General features: G+C 37.4%; 1 pseudogene; it reads left to right on the forward strand.

Moving 5' to 3' along the window:
* Positions 1-10,166: 10,166 nt before the first annotated feature.
* On the forward strand, positions 10,167-10,922 carry LOC116869558 (annotated as a pseudogene).
* Positions 10,923-17,519: the final 6,597 nt, after the last annotated feature.

The following is a 17,519-nucleotide window of genomic DNA, read 5'->3' on the forward strand; positions in this document are numbered from 1 at the left end:
GTTACGTGACTGCCTTTGGCTCAGGTCATGATCCTGGAGTCCCAGGATTGAGTCCCACATCCGGATCCCTGCTCAGCAGGGAGTCTGCTTCTCCAGCTAACCTCTCTCCTCTCATGCTCTCTCTCTCTCTCTCATGTTCCCTCTATCTCAAATAAATTAATAAAATCTTTTTTAAAAAATAAATAAAAATAAAAATTTTTTTAAAATTTTTAAAAAGTGTTCTCATCTTTAAAATTTATTTAAAATATAATTGACTCTTTAAACAAAAACAGTAACAATGTAATATGACTTTTTAACCTATGTAAAAGTAAAATGTATGCAAAAATAGCACACAGATTGGGTGGAGAGAAATGGAAGTTCACTGGTGCAAGTTTATTTTACTATATGTCAAGATGGCATGATACCATCTGAAAGTAGACACACATTATATAAACATAAACCTTAAAGCAGTTGCCTAAAGAACAAAGATTTATTGCTAATAAGTTGATAAAGGAGATAAAAATTATAAAAAATACTCAATATGCAATAAGGGATAAGTATGAAAAATGAATGTAAGAAAGGATGGGGCAAATAAAAATAATATGTATAGAACAGATGGAAAGCAGATCATATCAATAATCACTTTAAATTTAAATGGCCTAAATGCCATAGTTAAAAAGCAGAGGTTATCATACTGATTGCAAAGTAAGGTGCAAATATACACTGCCTATATGAAAAGAACTTTAAATGCAAGCTACAAGTAAGTTAAGGAGTTGAAGAATGAAAAAGATAAATATGCTCACACTAACCCAAAGAAAACTGGAATGAACATATTAATGTCAGAAAAAGTATTTCAGAGCAATGAATACTAACAAGATTTTTTAAAGGTAATTTAATAATGTAAGTGGATCACTTTATAAAGAGGGCATAACAATCCTAAATGTTTCTGATCTCAAGAAGAGCTTTAAAATACACAACAGAACTCCAAGGGAAATTAGCACATTCACAATTGTAGCTGGAGATTCCAATAACCCTCTCTTAATCAACAGAAAAAATAGACACAAGGTCAGTACAAATATAGAAAATGTAAGCTATACAATTAGTCAGTTTGATTCAATTGGTATTCATATAACACTCATCCCAAACAACAGAACACACATAACTTCTAGGTGCACAAGAAACATGTAAGAAGATAGACTATTCCCCAGACCACAAAACAAACCTCAACAAATGTTTAAGAGATATGAGCCATACATGGTATGTTCCCTAGCCACAGAAAAATTAAGTTAGAAATCAATAATGAAAGTATGTTGGGAAAATTCTCCAATATTTTGAAACTAAATAACATATTTATAAATAAACCATTGGTCAAGAGCAAGTCAAAAAAGATTTTAAAAATAATTTTGAACTGAATAAAAATTTTAAAATATCAAATGTTGTAAGATGCTGCTAGGTAGATTCAAGAGTAAATTTATAGCACTGAACCCTTTTGTTAAAAAAGAAGAAATTTCTCAAGCTAATGGTCTCAGTTTCTACCTTAAGAAACTAGGATAACAGGAGAAAATGAAATCCAACATAATTAGAAAAAAAAGAAACACTAAAAATTAAGGCAGAAATAATGAAATAGAAAATATCGATGTAATGAAAAAAAGTAGTGAACTATTGTCAGTAAATGCAACACTATGAATGAATCTCAAAATAATTATGCTGAGTAAAGAAACTGGCCTAAACAAAAAGAGTACAAATTCTGTGGTTCCATTTACACAGAATTGTGGGAAATGAAAAACAATCCCTATTGGGGCACCTGGATGATTCTGTTGGTCGAGGGTCTGACTCTTGATCTTGGCTCAGGTCTTGATCTCACAGTGCTAAGTTCAAACCTTGCACTAGGCTCCATGCTGGGCATGGAACCTACTTTAAAAACAAACAAATAAAACCAAACAAGAAAAAACAATCCCTACTGACAGAAAGCATCATTGGCTAAAACGGGGTGAGGAAAGGTGGTTAGGGAGGGAAGAGAGAGAGAGAGAGAGAAGGATTACAAAGAGGCATGAGGAAATCTTTGAGAGTGATGGATATATTCATTGTTTTCATCATGGGGATGGTTTCGTGGTCATGTACATATGTCACAACCCATCATACTGTAGACTTTAAATATGTTCAGTTTAAATGAATTTTGGAACACTGAAAAAATAAAATGAAGTTTAAAAATAAATAAATAAATATGCTCAGTTCGTGGTGTGTCCATTATTTTTCGATAAAGCTGTTACCAAAAAACTAGACTGAAAAACCAAATGACAAATGACACATGCACAGGGTTATTCCATGTAAGGTACAAAAACAATAAATTCAATGCCACCTAATGTCTAGAAACAAGAGACTTGTTATGTTGTGCTCATCTAAGAGAAAAAGAATAATATCTTTATGCATGAAACAATCTCCATGTTATATTGTTATGAACATACACACACACACACACACACACACCTCAAGAATAAAAACAAAATGAAGACCAGTTTATACTTTCTGTTTCTGCTTTTGGTATAAGAAGAAAGGACAGACTTTTCAAATCACTGTTGGACACCTGAAACTAATCTAATATTGTGTGTCAACTATACTTGATTTTAAAAAATGGATAGATAAGGAATACTTATCATATCTGTAAATATACATGAGAAAGTAAAAATATTAGCATCTGCAAGATGACATGGATGGCTAGAACATGAGAGTGAGGGCAAACTATTTCTTAAATATGATCTTGATATTTTCTCTCTTTGAAACATGCAAATATCTTCCCTATTTAAACATATTCTTTAAGAGCCTTGGGAATGCATCATACTAATTAAAAATCAATCAAGCTCCTGCCAAAATAAACTTTATTCCTTATAGCTTAAAAAAAAAAACTAGTCAAGCTCTAGATTGTATAGCTTGTACTAACCATGTGATTTGGGGCAACTTCATTAAACTGTCTCGTTTCCTTAAACGTGTAACACAGATAATGATAATGTCTCCTTATAGGATTGTTATGAGTATTAAATGAGCACTTAGAACAGAACCTACCCCTGTGGTAAATATGCGTATGTTTTAGATGTTATTTCCATAGGTTCAGTTAAATACAGCTGGTTGTTGGGGCATCTGGGTGACTTAGTTGGTTAAGTGTCCCACTCTTGGTTTTGGCTCAGGTCATGTTCTCGGGGTCCTGGGATAAAGACCCATGTTGGGATCTGCACTCAGAGATCATCTCCCTCTCCCTCTGCTCCTCCTGGGCTCACAGGCACTCTCTCTTTCAATTAAATAAAATCTTAAAAACAGACAAACGAACAAACAAAAAATCCATGGCTAGTTGTAAGGAGCACTACCAGATTTGGATTTGGTTAACATTCTTAAATTACAAGCAACTTCAAATGCTTGCAGGTTGACTCATTTTATTCCCATCTCTTTGCTCACACTGGACTGACTCACCAACTCAGTTCAATGGGAGTTCAATGTTTAGAGAAGCACAAACATTGTTTCAAATAGGTAGTGATTCAGTAGTAGGTAAGGGTCCTTGGAAACAATTTGTCATCTTCCTCATTCTAAAGAACCACACGATATGTTACCATTATTTATTGTGCCACCCTTATGAAATTACACCTAAACCCCAACAGCTTACTCAAAACTCTGACGAGTGAAGTCTGAATAAGTATGTATTCACATGTATATGAATAACTAATTATATTTAGACTTTATACAACACACACACACACACACACACACACACACACACACACGGAGGAAAAATCTCTGAGAGTTTAAGGGATTCATCCACACTTATGCACCTCTTTGAGCAGGAGCTGGGATTAGAAGCTTTGCACAGAACCAGAGTTGTAGTATTTTACAGCTTATAAAATAAATTCTTTTTATATTCTTCTTCCCCGATATGTAACATACAAGACTTCAAACCCATTTTATCATTCCCAAGAGAAGAGAACAGATCTCATTCCTGTATGGGAAACAAAATAAAAACCTGAGTGGCCTGGAGAGTAGATCAAGTTTATAGAGCAAGTGACTAGATCCCAGGTCTCCTAACACCATTTTTTCTTTCTTTAGAACCATAATATCTTCTCTTTCCCCTTCTTGACCTCGAGCAGGCCAAGAGGAATCAACCACAGAACCTTAGAAAGACTTGAGTTTCTGCAATGCCCACTTCTGAAGTACCCATCACATATTTCCTAGCTGATTAGTGATGCACTGATCTTTCCAACTTCAGAAAGTACTTTCTGTCTTTTCTATGACAAGAAAGGAAGAGGAAAGGGGAGGGACGAACAGATTTAAACCAATATGACATATCGCATATAGTTCTATTATACTGGGTGTTATTTTATTATATGATGCTAACTTGTCACTGAAGGAAGTATATACATCAAGTTTTGTGGATCTAGGTCATCATTTGGTTACTTTTGATTCCTGTGCTGCAGGTTGCAAGGATTTATCATGGAGATAGATGAAGGTAAATTTTGTCTCTTCAGAGGGCTGTGACTAAAGGGCTCTCACTCTTAGTGTTTGCAGTATTGTGGAAACAAGTGTAGACAAGGTGTTTATCAAGTGCCTCTGACAATAGTCTGGGGGTTGGTATACTCCTAACATTGCAGTGTTGCTTTTAGAAGTAGGAATTATTGGATCAATTTACATCTTCTCTTAAAAAAAGTAAAAATAGCTAAATCTTATCTACATTGAGTCCCTTAAATCTCAGAAATTGTGCTAACTCTGCATGATTTCATTTAATCAGAACAACACTCTGAGATGGATATTATTTTCATTCCCATTTAGTGGATGAAGCTATTAGGCACAGAGCAGTAAAATAACTTTCCCAAGGCTGCACGGCTAGTGTGTGGACAAATCTATGAAATGAACCAAAGTGTTCGGATTTTCTAGTACCCTGCTCTTCCTCCTTGTATAAGAATCAGAAATGAGTGTCCTCGTCCCGTACAATGATTATTTGTATCTGATGGACACTAAGGTCTGTGCGATGTAGCAGGATTTCATTTGAACCAATGATTGGGATGAAGCTTGCTTACCTAAACTTTTAATTTCAGATCTCTGTGCTAACTATTTATTTATTGGCCTTACTTCCTAGACTTCCCCTGTTTTGTTTTGGTTTTTTTCATTTCTCATCCACACTTCACTGGTGATATCTTGCTATATTTTATGCATTCTCTGCTAGCTGCCTTATATCCCTTCTGTGATAAGTAAATACATGTATAAATACATATCAAAGCAGTACGTATCTCAGAAAGAGGATGGTGGTTCATGACATATGAATTATAAACTTGTAATGAGCAAGTAATTACTTCATTATGTTTCCATCATTCCCTTTAATTAAACATTCATTCTCTATAGTTAAAGATTCCTACAAAACTATCACCAATTTCTCATGAGTTAAGGATTTAAAATCCTTGAGTTTTGAACAAAGACTTTATACCACACTTAGCAAAGCCAGTGAGGATACCAGAATCAACCCAGAAAAGGCAAATACCTCCAGAAAAATTTCTGACCAATTCATTCATCATATATGCTGCATCTTAAAAGTAACTAATTCATATGGCTCACCAAGACCTCACAGTGAACAGTCTAGCATTGTTAATTTGATCCTCAGGTGGTGGATTCAAATAGCCCTCCTCAGCTCATCACCTGTGTCATAATGGATCTCTATCTCGTATACCAAATACAATATAATTTCCTTTCCCTCCTCTTTTAACCAAATAAGTAAACCATGGATCTGGAATTTAGGTTCTAAAAGGGCCTTATATAATGTATATATAATTATATAATGTAGTGTTATCCTTGTATTTTACTAAAGAGGGAAGTGAGTTATAGGTGGTTAAATAATTGCCTTAGATCATAATGCTAGTTTGGGGTGCCTGGGTGGCTCAGTTGGTTAAGTGTCTGCCTTCAGTTCAGGTCATGATCTCAGAGTCCTGGGATCGAGCCCCAATTTGGGCTCTCTGCTCAATGGGAAGCCTGCTTCTCCCTCTGCCTCTGACCCTCCCCCTTGCTTGTGCTCTCTCAAATTCTCTCAAATAAATAAAATCTTAAAAAAATATATCATAATGCTAGTTGGATTCAGTACTGGGACTAGAATCCAGGCCCCAGAACATTAATTTTTTTTTTAATATTTCTAGTAAAACCACACTCCTTGTTTCCCCGGGGTGGGGTGGGGGGTAGATTTTGACTTTTATGACTATTGTAACATTTTACCAAGAATGAATTAACTCAAGAGAGTTTAGCAAGCATGTTAATTTAATCTATAGTTCTGCATGCCCAAAACTGCATTTTCTCAAAGAGAAAGAGGAATTTTCTAGAAAATGTCTTCTACCTGCTAGAAATTCCATCTAACATGAAAGAGTTGAGAATCAAAGTGCATTAAAGAAAGTCACAGAAGTTCTCAGCCACTCCATAGTTTGCACTGCCAGTCACTTTATGGCCATCCTAATCTTTTAAGTTTTCCACCTCCATGAAACAAATTCACTGGGACAGGAAGAAGAAAGTGGAGTGGCTGCTTTTCTCCATATGGAAAGAGTTGTCCTATGCTAGGGACTGAATGTCTGTGCCCTGCCACCAACCACACATGCTGAAGCTCTAATCCCCACTGTGATGGTGTATGAAGGTGGGGCCTTTGGGTGGTAACTAGGTCATGAAGGTGAGTATTAATGTCCACATAAAAGACATGACAGAAATGAGGTGCCTGGGTGGCACAGTCATTTAAGTATCTGGCTCTTGGTTTTGTGATCGTGAGGAGTGATCTCAAGTTGTGAGATCAAGCCCTGCATCAGACTCCACACTCAGCGTAGATTCTGCTTGAGATTCTCTTTTCCTTTGCCCCTGCCTCCCAGCACTCACTCACTCTCTCTCTCAAATAAATAAATCTTTACAGACAGAAAAAGAGACATGAGAGAGATGATCTTTGTCTCTGCTATGTGATGATACACCAAGAAGATGGTCATCTGCAAAGCAAAGAGGGCCTTCCCCAGACACTGAATATGCTGACACCTTGATCTTGGACTTCCAGCCTCCAACACTAGGAGATGATAGGTATATTGAATTAATAATGATGTCATTAGAAGATTTCCAGGAGGAAATCATGTTCAGAGAGTTTTTGTTTTTGTTTTTGTTTTCCTGTGAATGAACAGGGCTAATAAATTGGGATGGGGTGAGAGGTAGAAAAGATGTAGGTATCTAGACTGGGGGAGGTTTAAGTGAAAATTTAATTTTTAAATATATTTTCTCTATCAACAGAAAGGATATTGAAAATCAGGTTTCCCAAATACCACTTTTTGTTTTGTTTTGTTTTAAATTAACATATTAATGTATTATTTGTTTCAGGAGTACAGGTCTATGATTCATCAGTTTTACACAATTCACAGCACTCACCATAGCACACACCCTCCCCGATGTCCATCACCCAGCCACCCCATCCCTCCCAACCCCCTCCACTCCAAATACTACTTTTTAAAGGTCAAGCAAATATTTTTAAGTTTACAGTTTGATGGGGAGAGAATATCAAGTTACACCAAGAAAGACGTGCTGTCTGGAGTAGCTGAGTTGGCAGTGGAGCTTGAATAAAATAAAACACAAGCACTCAATAAACATAATGCTTTTGCCTTTACCTGATTCCCCATATGTCCATGGTGATTTAAAATGAAACAAAACCAAACAAAACCCTATACAATACCTTCGGGATTAAACAATTGATTTCCTGGCCCAGAGAGACCAGATATTCTGATTAGTCATAATTTAGAAACCTTTGAATCTCAGAAAACAATAAGCACACAATGAGGATTTGTAAACAAAAGTTCAGCTCTATGGAGAGTTTAATGAGAGAGAAAGCACATCAAGGAAAGTAGAGTTGCTACAATTATTTCAGTGCAACCTGCTTATGCATGTTTTAAATAAGTACACAGACATCACCAGCTCACTGAGGGGTGACAAAGTGGATGGAGAGAAAACGGGGTTGTCAGAGTCACCTATGATTTGTGTCTCTCAAATCTAAGTATAAAGAGCAGTCCTCTATATTTAAGTGTGAGACAGAGAGAGGCCCCGGTTGAATTTACTTTACTTAACTGACCTACACTGGATGTGGAGGGTGTGTTTGGTGTTTTACTTATAAATAAACTTATAAAATATATTTCATAAAATAACATGTCATTTCACTGTGAAAAATAATTTTAGCTTACCCTACTTTTCGATCCTCATTTCACTCTCACTCCATACAATCAAAACCCTAAAAGGTGTAATTGTACCTTTGTCCAAGTAGGTAACAAGAATTAGAGTTACCCTATCCCATAAAAACATGAAATGAAGTAGGCAAAATGTAGGAAATCAGTATTAGAGATGTTGGACATCAAGCAGCAGAGGACGGGGACATCTGAGAAAGGGGAAACAAGCAAAATCAGTCCTGGGGCTGCCATGGCTCACTGAAAGGAGCAAGTTTCCAGGCCACAGTGGGTGGGCGGGTGGGTGCTGGGAAAGGAAGCCCAGAGGAGTCCGGCACTTTCAGTGAAGGATGGAGATGGAGTTGGGAGCTCAGGGAGCCCAACATGACTAGAATACATATTTCCAGAGAACTAAAAAGGAGGCTACTACACAGAGAGGAGGCTCTGTGTGTGTGTGTGTGTGTGTGTGTGTGTGTGTGTAATGCCAAAAAGTTAAAATGTGTGACATTTGTATTTTAATAAAAAACTAATAAGCATGCAAGGAAGCAGGAAAATACAACCAATAAAAGGGGAGATAATTAATAGAAAAATACAAAAATACAGATGAGAGATTATTAGATAAGGCTATTTTTTTTAAGATTTTATTTATTTATTTGACAGACAGAGATCACAGGTAGGCAGAGAGGCAGGCAGAGAAAGAGGAGGAAGCAGGCTCCCGGCTGAGTGGAGAGCCCGATGCGGGGCTCAATCCCAGGACCCTGAGATCACGACCTGAGCCGAAGGCAGAGGCTTTAACCCACTGAGCCACCCAGGTGGCCCGACAAGGCTATTTTTTAAGGTGTGGGAACTTTATTTCATATATACAAAGGGTGGAGAAAAAAATGAGACTCTTAGAAACATAGAAGAGATAACAAAAACACAAATCAAACTTTAAGAGATGAAAAATAATATATGAGATAAAAATATACACTGGATGGGTTTCATCATATTAATAGACACTGTAGAACAAAAGGTTAATGAAATTAAATTATAACAACAAAAGAATCTAAAATGTAAAACAGAGAAAAAGTGGAGAAAATGCAGAGTTATGTTATGGAAAAACTGCAAGTACCGTAATATGTAAACAACTATAGTTCCAAGAAGAAAAAGGCAGAATTAAAAAAAAAACTTGGAAGTGTCAAATTTTTACAAACTTGATGAAACTTAGTAAAGTTACATGTTCATGAGGACACCTAATCTTTATGATTTTCACTAATCTTTTCACTAAATCTAGACTTCTTACTAAATTCCATGCTTTTCTGACTCACAACCGTTTTTACGGGAAGGTCTCTATGACCATACTACTGAACTGTATGCATTCACTTCTCTCAACGCATTTTTTTGTTTTCCATTTTTTTTCTTTTAATATGTGTGTGAGCGGGGTACGCCCTTAAAAGTCTCTTATTTTCTTCCTAAGTTGACTTTGCTTAGAAGACATTTTCACTTAATAATGAAGGGAAAAGGAAACCAAGGATACAAGTATGTTTAAACACCACACGAAGATGATATGGTTCTATAGAAAAAGAAGCTAAGGTAGACTGTGGTGCATTCTATACTCTCTTACTAAAACTAAAAAATAAATGTTTTCTCTAGCTTGGCTTGTGGATTTGTTCTACAGGATTTTTTGTAGTGAAATGATTTTGTAAGCCCTCATTTTGAAGGCCCAGAAAAAAAGGAATACTTGTATTTAGTGGACTTTGGGACAGAAATAATTGAGTTCTACCCTTAGAAATATTACATCACTATTTATAGTCCTATTTGATACACCAGACTCCTCATCAAGGGAACTCACCCTGTTCACTTTCATTCTCTTCCTCCCCACCCCACAAGAAAAATTACTGTAGACATATGTCTGAACATCACATTAACTAAACTACAACTGAAGAATGAAAATAAGTTTAACATCTAAGGGTGAATACAGTCCAAGTAATTTTAAAATAACATTTTTTTCCATACATGAATTTAACTCCACAATTTTCTATAAAGATTAGGCTGAGAAAAATCAGGAATTCACACATTCAATCAACGTTATCAAAGTGTCTGAAGTACATTGCTAGAGCCTGTGGGGCCCAGATAGTCAGCTGGCCAGAGCCAAGAGGAGATGCTGGGACAGAAGCAGGCACGATGGAAATGAAGAGAAGTGGAGAGGAGTACTTTACATGCATCACTGAGCACGAAGACCCCAGGGCCCACACCATGCTCCTCCACAGGGTCAGCAAAGAGATTCTCTCAGAAGTGGAACACAGCCTCCAGGATGCCATGCGAGTGTGCCACAATGTTCACTGGAACCCCCAGCTTATTTCTGGGCTAGAGCCTCTGAACTGGCCATGGTCCATGCCTTGACAGAAAAATCAAAGCCATGTTCCATTAAATGGAACAATGGCCAGACAGGGCTGTTGGCCAGGCCTCACAGGTCATCCCTCATGCCCTGATCCAGAGCTGTGGGACCAGCATGATCCCTTTACTTCCTCCCTTCAGGCCAAGCACGCCCAGGAGAATGGAGAGATCCGGGGCATACATGTAAGACGGTACCCCGGGGGACATGCAAGCCTTTGGCATCTAGGAGCCATAGGCTGTAAGCTATAACCATACAAGACAGCAATGGAGATAGCAGTTCTGCTCTTGTAGACTGATGACATCATCTCAGGCCACAAAGAGGAGGGTGATGACCAGAGCTTGCGAGGCAGGGTGCCTGATGCTGGCCAGGAGTGAGTAGTAGGCAAAGCAACCTCAACACAGAGCCAACAGAGGGTCCCTCTTCCCTGAGCCAGACTGCCAGGATATTCGGGATGTCTTTGTTTGGAAGGGATCAGGTTGAAAGGCAGCCCCGGCACCTTTCTGTCCCAGCTTAGTCTGTAAAGGATGCAGACCTATAATTCTTCTCCACTATAAGTTTCCATCGAGTTTGCTTCCGATGATTCTATCTAAGCCATTCAAAAAAAAAAAAGTAACTGTTACTGTCAACTGTTAGCAAAATGGAGACAGAATGTAGGACTAAGTGAACTGAGTGAGGAGGATCCAAAGAACCTAGTGTTGACACTTATGGGGAAGAATCCAGATAGCAGAGGAGCTGGAGAACAGCAGGGTTCCCATCCATGAATACCTCAGGTCAGCTGGGAGACAGCAAAAAAGTCCATCGGGGTTTTTCTTTTTCTTTTCTTTTCTTTTTTTCATGAACCATAGAAAAAAAAGTCCTTTGGAAACTGTTCTGATTCTCTGCTTACTACAATCTTCTCATCTCAGAGCCCTTACTCCAGGAATGCCCCCACACATCTCCCAGGGAGCTGCCACCTCATGGGTTTCTTGTTAGGAGTACACAAGATCGTCAAGAAAACACCCCCTTTCAGTTCCTGGTACTCACTGCTAGAATTAGAAATCCCTTAATCCACAAATTATTTAACCTGGCAGCAAGACAACTGAATTGTATCCCAAAGAATGTCAAAGGAAGGCAAAACTGGGATCTTATCTGGCTTTATAATTCTGCCCTGTGAAGTGAAATAGAAGGCTGAAAAATCTTTGCTCCTTTCTGTCTAAAACTAGGTATGCAAGTCAAGGGTACAGAATGAGCTGAAACACCAAACAATTGGTCTTTAATTTTAGCACTGAGGGAGCAATGCCACTTTGGGAACCATGATTATATGAACCACCAAAGATTCCCAGTGTTCAGAATCTATGAAATAATAGTCACCCTTTACTAACCTACCCCCCCACCACCACCATTTTCTCCTTCCCTAAAGAACTGATTCACTCAGGGAAGCAGGCGTAGATCCTTCAGATTCAGGGAAAATATGTCCTTTTGATGGTTCTAGTAAATAAATTATGGTTAGTCTAAACCAACCAAGAGAATTACAGTCCCCTTTCCTGTGTATTTTCCCAGCCTCTCTTGATAGTACACATATCTGAAACATAGGTTCCAGATAAAATGATATAAGAAGGAGTTCTGCTGGGGAAATCTGGGGAGGGAGCATCTCTACAGATAAACATGCACAACTTTCATAAAGGAAAAACATTTTTCCTAGATCTCTCTTTTTAGCTTAAAGTGTAGGAATGAAAATGTGATGCCTGGAGCTGTGATAACTATATTGCCACCATGAGGCAATAAATCACAAGAATGAAAAGCCAACCCTCTAAGGACTGCAGAACAGAAGTATGGAAATCCTACATCCTTGACATCACTGAACCTCTGAAATAAATCTGGATATAACTACCACCAATCTTCTTTTACTATATTAAATACTCTTAAAATTTTAGACTTTTGGTGTGTTTATAGTTATTTGTAGTCAAATCAATCCCTACAAACTCAACTTCAAACAGAGGGCTGGAGGAAGTAGAGAGAATAGTCAGATATTTGGCCACTGCATTTGATAAATTTATATGAAATCTTTGTTCACTCACTGTATACTTAAATTTGTTCCACTTCATTTCAAATATGATATACTGTGGTTTTCGCCAAAGAGTAGTAGCATTCCAAAGACTGCCAATTCCCAGAATAAATGGGAGGTTTAAAACTTAAACCCGCTACAAATGTTTGTACTCTTCACAGACACAGTTTCATTAACACAAGGATTGACCCTAACTAGCATAAATGGAGCTTTTAATCTCAGGTTCCTCAATCTAGATCCCTGTTCCACTGTATGAATTCAGTGCAGAAGAGTTTGGTAATCGAGATCTTCATAAACTCATGGGGTTAGTTTTTTGGACTGTCATTTTATTTGTTCCAAACCCCACCTTGGTCCTACTTTTCAACTCTCCCCTCTACAGAGTAATTCACTAGCTTAATAGTATTGGCTACTAACATAGATTAGACTTATTTTTTAAATAAGTGTTTATTTTTAGTTAGCTAAGTAATGCATTAGTCTTTCACATAGTCAAAAAGTCAAGTAATACAAATAAAGTCAACTGTTGGTATTCTCACCAGAGGTGACCTCTATTGTATGTTTGTGGTTCTTCTTTATCCAAATAGTCATTTACATGGTGACTTTTTGTCTTAAAGAATACAATTGGCATAGTCAATTTTTTAGTATCTTTATTATCTTTGTTTTTTGTTTAATTTATGTATGCCCCCCGATAATATTAATATCTATATCTATCTCCATATATTTTTATAATATATGTATTGTATTAATAGAGATATAATTGTATTTCTGGAATAATTCCTATGCATTTGGAGAATAAATGCAAATAGAGTCCAACCTCCCCCACCACACATAAAAAAGTAAATTCTAGCCAGACTTAAAACCTGAAGGTAATGTATTTATTACAATGAGACTGTACCTATTTGGCCTCTGTCACATACAGCCAGCACAGTGTTAACATGGCTTAGATTTACAACAGTACCTCACCGAAATTCTAGGAAATCTATATTGAAATCTCTAATACAATCGCATGAGACTCTGTTTACATGGCAATCTATATGGATACTTGAGGCCTAAGGTATTTTAGCCTTAGTGAAAACACGTGACTGCAAGCACAATCCTTTATGGTCAAATTCTGTGAACATAAGCCAGCTTTCACAGAGGAGACGTTACATATTCCACTGAGAAAAATGAATTTGGTAACAAAACCATTTTGTTAAAAGAAATTTCTAGAGTTGGGAAATAGAATAGTAATTGACATTTTTTTTTCAAGTCAAAGAGAAAGAGCTGGCTTCCTGCCATGTTAGATGACTAAGTTTTGTACAGTGCAATTTATTTAATTATTGGTACCTGCTTCCCAGAATGTGGTCAATAGAGAATGGATGTGTTGCTGGAACATGGAAACTAGAACAGGTTAAAAATGTTGTGACAGTTTTTTTTAATGGCTTCATATCCTGTAAAAGGCATTAATTTTCAAGAGAGTGATTTTAGTTTGCCTTTTATGTACCATTATATCTAATTTGCTTTATGCTCCAGCAGTGAAAATCATTTTCCTCCCTCCAATTTACATGGCAAACACAAATGAATATTCAAGTTAAAAAAAAAAACCTGATTAGTTTAATTTGGCCATTCTCTGCTTCACCATAAAAGTATGTACTTTAGCCTGAACTAAGTGAGTAGAAATAACAACTGGTCTTTAAATCACTGCAATTCACTCAGCTCCAAAACAAAACAAAACAAAACAACAAAAAAAAAGGATTCTTAAAAATAAGTACCCATTCTCATTTCGGGAAAGTAAAAATGTCTATGTACCTAGGAAAACCAAAGCAATTTTTAAAAACGGATGGCTTGATGCGACCCGCCTTTCTCAGGAGGAAGATGCAGGAAACCTGGATGTCTAGGAAAACTTCCCTGGGTATGTCTAATAAAACAGGGCTGAAAAATTCTTGTTCAGATACCAAAACAATTGTGTGTTTATCCATTTTTCTAAATAAGCAAGGTTAGTCCCATTATGGTAAGAGCTGAAGGAACTTGGGGTGTCAGACATTTGAAGAGTTTTTTTATTTATGCCAGAAGTTTCCTTTCCTATCTAATGAAAGCATCAAACTTTGGTTAAAACCTTAGGTTAATACCTTTATTAACTAGATCAATTACAAATGTTCAGAAGCCAATTTTTATACTGCTAACAGTCTAGGGAACTCATGCTCTTCTTTTGGGAGTGCAACAAAGAACCTAAGCCCAGATAATAGGATCCACACCCTGAAAACGCAGAGCAATGACACATCACTCTGAAGCCATAGGGTTTATTCTAGGAGACATGAGAGGTCCATATGATGTAATGCGATGGACTCCACATGGCGATACCTACTCTAATAAGTCGAAGTTTCTGGGAGAGGGAGGAAGAGCCCTGCAAATGAAAAATACAGGACATGTAATCTGCAATTAAACCCATCCCTAGATTGAAGTGGAAAACAGACTTGTTAGGGCCAAGATATCAGGTCATGCCCTGGATATTATTTTCTTTCTCCAATACACCAGTTCATCATCCTTGATTCAGATTCTCTTGTGTGTACTCTGTGATAGTGGCTTTCAGATGTGATTCCCAGATGAGTATGGACCTACGCAAAACTTCCACTATTTCTTGGGACATAAGGAGAAGAAACATGAATTTTCAAAAAGTTACAATTATTCTGGGGTGTGTGGGTGGTTCAGTTGGTTGAGCATCCAACTGTTCATTTCAGCTCAGGTTATGATATCAGGGTCATGAGATGGAGCCCATGCTGGGCTCCACACTGGGTGTGAGCCTGCTTAGGATTCTCCCCCTCGTTCTGCCCCTTGCCTGCTCACACATGTGCTCGCTCTCTCTCTCTCAAAAAAAAAAAAAAAAGTTACAATTATTCTGATAACAAAAAAAGTTCTCTTACTCTGGGAGATTTATTTATAAAATTATGGTGATACACATAATGGTAGTAGAAAAGCCCCTAGTTCTTATTCAGGAAAGATAACAGCAATTATGGGTTTTTTTCCTATGAAACATAAGTATCTGGAATGCACTAGTCTATGGCAAGTAAAGATTAGACAAGTCATTTTGGGAAACTGAATAAAGCAGGATTGGTAGATGTTGCTGCTAAAAAAAAAAAAGTTGCTATTTTTTTGCCTTTTGTAGTTGAGGAAACAGATCCATCTGTTATATCAATTCAGCTGAGAAAAGTCCTTTAGGCAAAAATAAAATGATAATAAATGGAGTTCTATCTACACAGAAGAATGAAGAGCACTGAAAGTGTTAATTGGCCAAATATAAATTTGTTTGTTTCTGGGCAACAAAACAGATCTCAGTTACTTTTTAAAAATTCAAATCAAGGGTACCTGGGTGGTTCAGTCTGTTAAGCATCAGCCTTCAGCTCAAGTCATGATCCCAGGGTCCTGGAATCAAGCCCCACATGAGGTTTCCTGCTTGGTGGGGCGTCCGCTTCTTCCTCTGAACCTCCCCCATCTCATGCTCTCCCTCTTTCTCTCAATTAAAAAAAAAAAAAAAATCTTTAAAAAAAATACAAATCATAAGGTATTAACAGAGATGTCTGAATGGCTTAGTTGTTTACATGTCCAACCCTTGATCTTAGTTCCGGTCTTGATCTTTTGGTCATGAGTTCAAGACCCACGTTGAGCTCCACATGGGGCATGGAAACTACTTAAAAACAAAAACAAGGGTGCCTGGGTGGTTTAGTGGGTTAAGCCTCTGCCTTCAGCTCAGGTCATGATCTAGATCCTAGGATCGAGTCCCACATCAGGCTCTCTGCTAGGCAGGAGGCCTGCTTCCTCCTCTCTCTCTCGCTCTCTGCCTATCTCTCTGCCTACTTGTGATCTCTCTCTCTGTCAAATAAATAAATAAAATCTTCAAAAAAAAACAAAACAAAATCTTGTAACAGAATGTGTGGAGAAGCCAGAGCAAGTTAATGACAAGGCTTGGAATGAAGCCACACTGTTTAACTCTCGGGGCAATCTTCTTTCCATGACCCAGACTAATTCTAGAAAAATATAAGCTTTTCTAAGCTTTTCAGTGTTTTCCCAAAACTCTAGAGCTACCTTTTATGTCAGATGCTTCCTGCTCAATGGTAATATCTGGGTTAGACTTCCCTTAATGGAGTTTCACATATTTCTTTTTCTTCTTCCCTTTTTTTTTTAAGATTTCATTTATTTATTTAATTTATTTAATTAGAGAGAGAGCAAGAGAGCACTCTTGAGTGGCAGGAGGGGCAGAGGGAGAGAGAGAATCTCAAACAGACTCCCCCCGGGCACAGAGCCTGATGCAGGGCTCAATCTCATGACCCTGAGATCATGACCTGAGCCAAAATCAAGAGTTGGATGCTTAACGAACTGAGTCATACAGGTGCCCCAAGTTCCACATATTTCTAAATAAATTCATATTTTATTCTAGGAAAATACAGCATGATAAAACCCAGAAATTTTGTACTCTGTAATAGGTTCTGGGCTAGTCTTTCCTATATGCACTAGATTTTTTTTCCAAATAGAAATACTTAGATTGAATATGTAATTATTCCATTCTACTAAATATTCTTTCCTCCTTTGACTTCCATGAACATATATCACCCAATCACCCAATGAGCCAAATACTCCAACAGATCAACTTACCTTTCTTCTCAACTCTTTCTAAATTCAGCCCCTTGACAGTCACTCACCAACAAAGAAACTGAGTTTCAAAATGCTAAGAAATTTGACACTGGTTCCTCAACTAGTATGTGACACAGATGTATGAACTCAGGATTTCTAATTAATTTAATAAAATACCTAAAACAAGGTGAGGTACACTCGGTTCTTCAGTGAATATTAGGTCATTTCCTTCTTCCGCACCTGCTCCTCCATAAAATCATCCTGATTTAAGAAAATACTAAATAAAGCATCTTTATACATTAGATGAATAAGAGAGGACATATGA

Source organism: Lontra canadensis, unplaced genomic scaffold (assembly GCF_010015895.1).
Source record: "Lontra canadensis isolate GAN:19392208 unplaced genomic scaffold, GSC_riverotter_1.0 scaffold19, whole genome shotgun sequence".
NCBI classification, from domain to species: Eukaryota; Metazoa; Chordata; class Mammalia; order Carnivora; family Mustelidae; genus Lontra; species Lontra canadensis.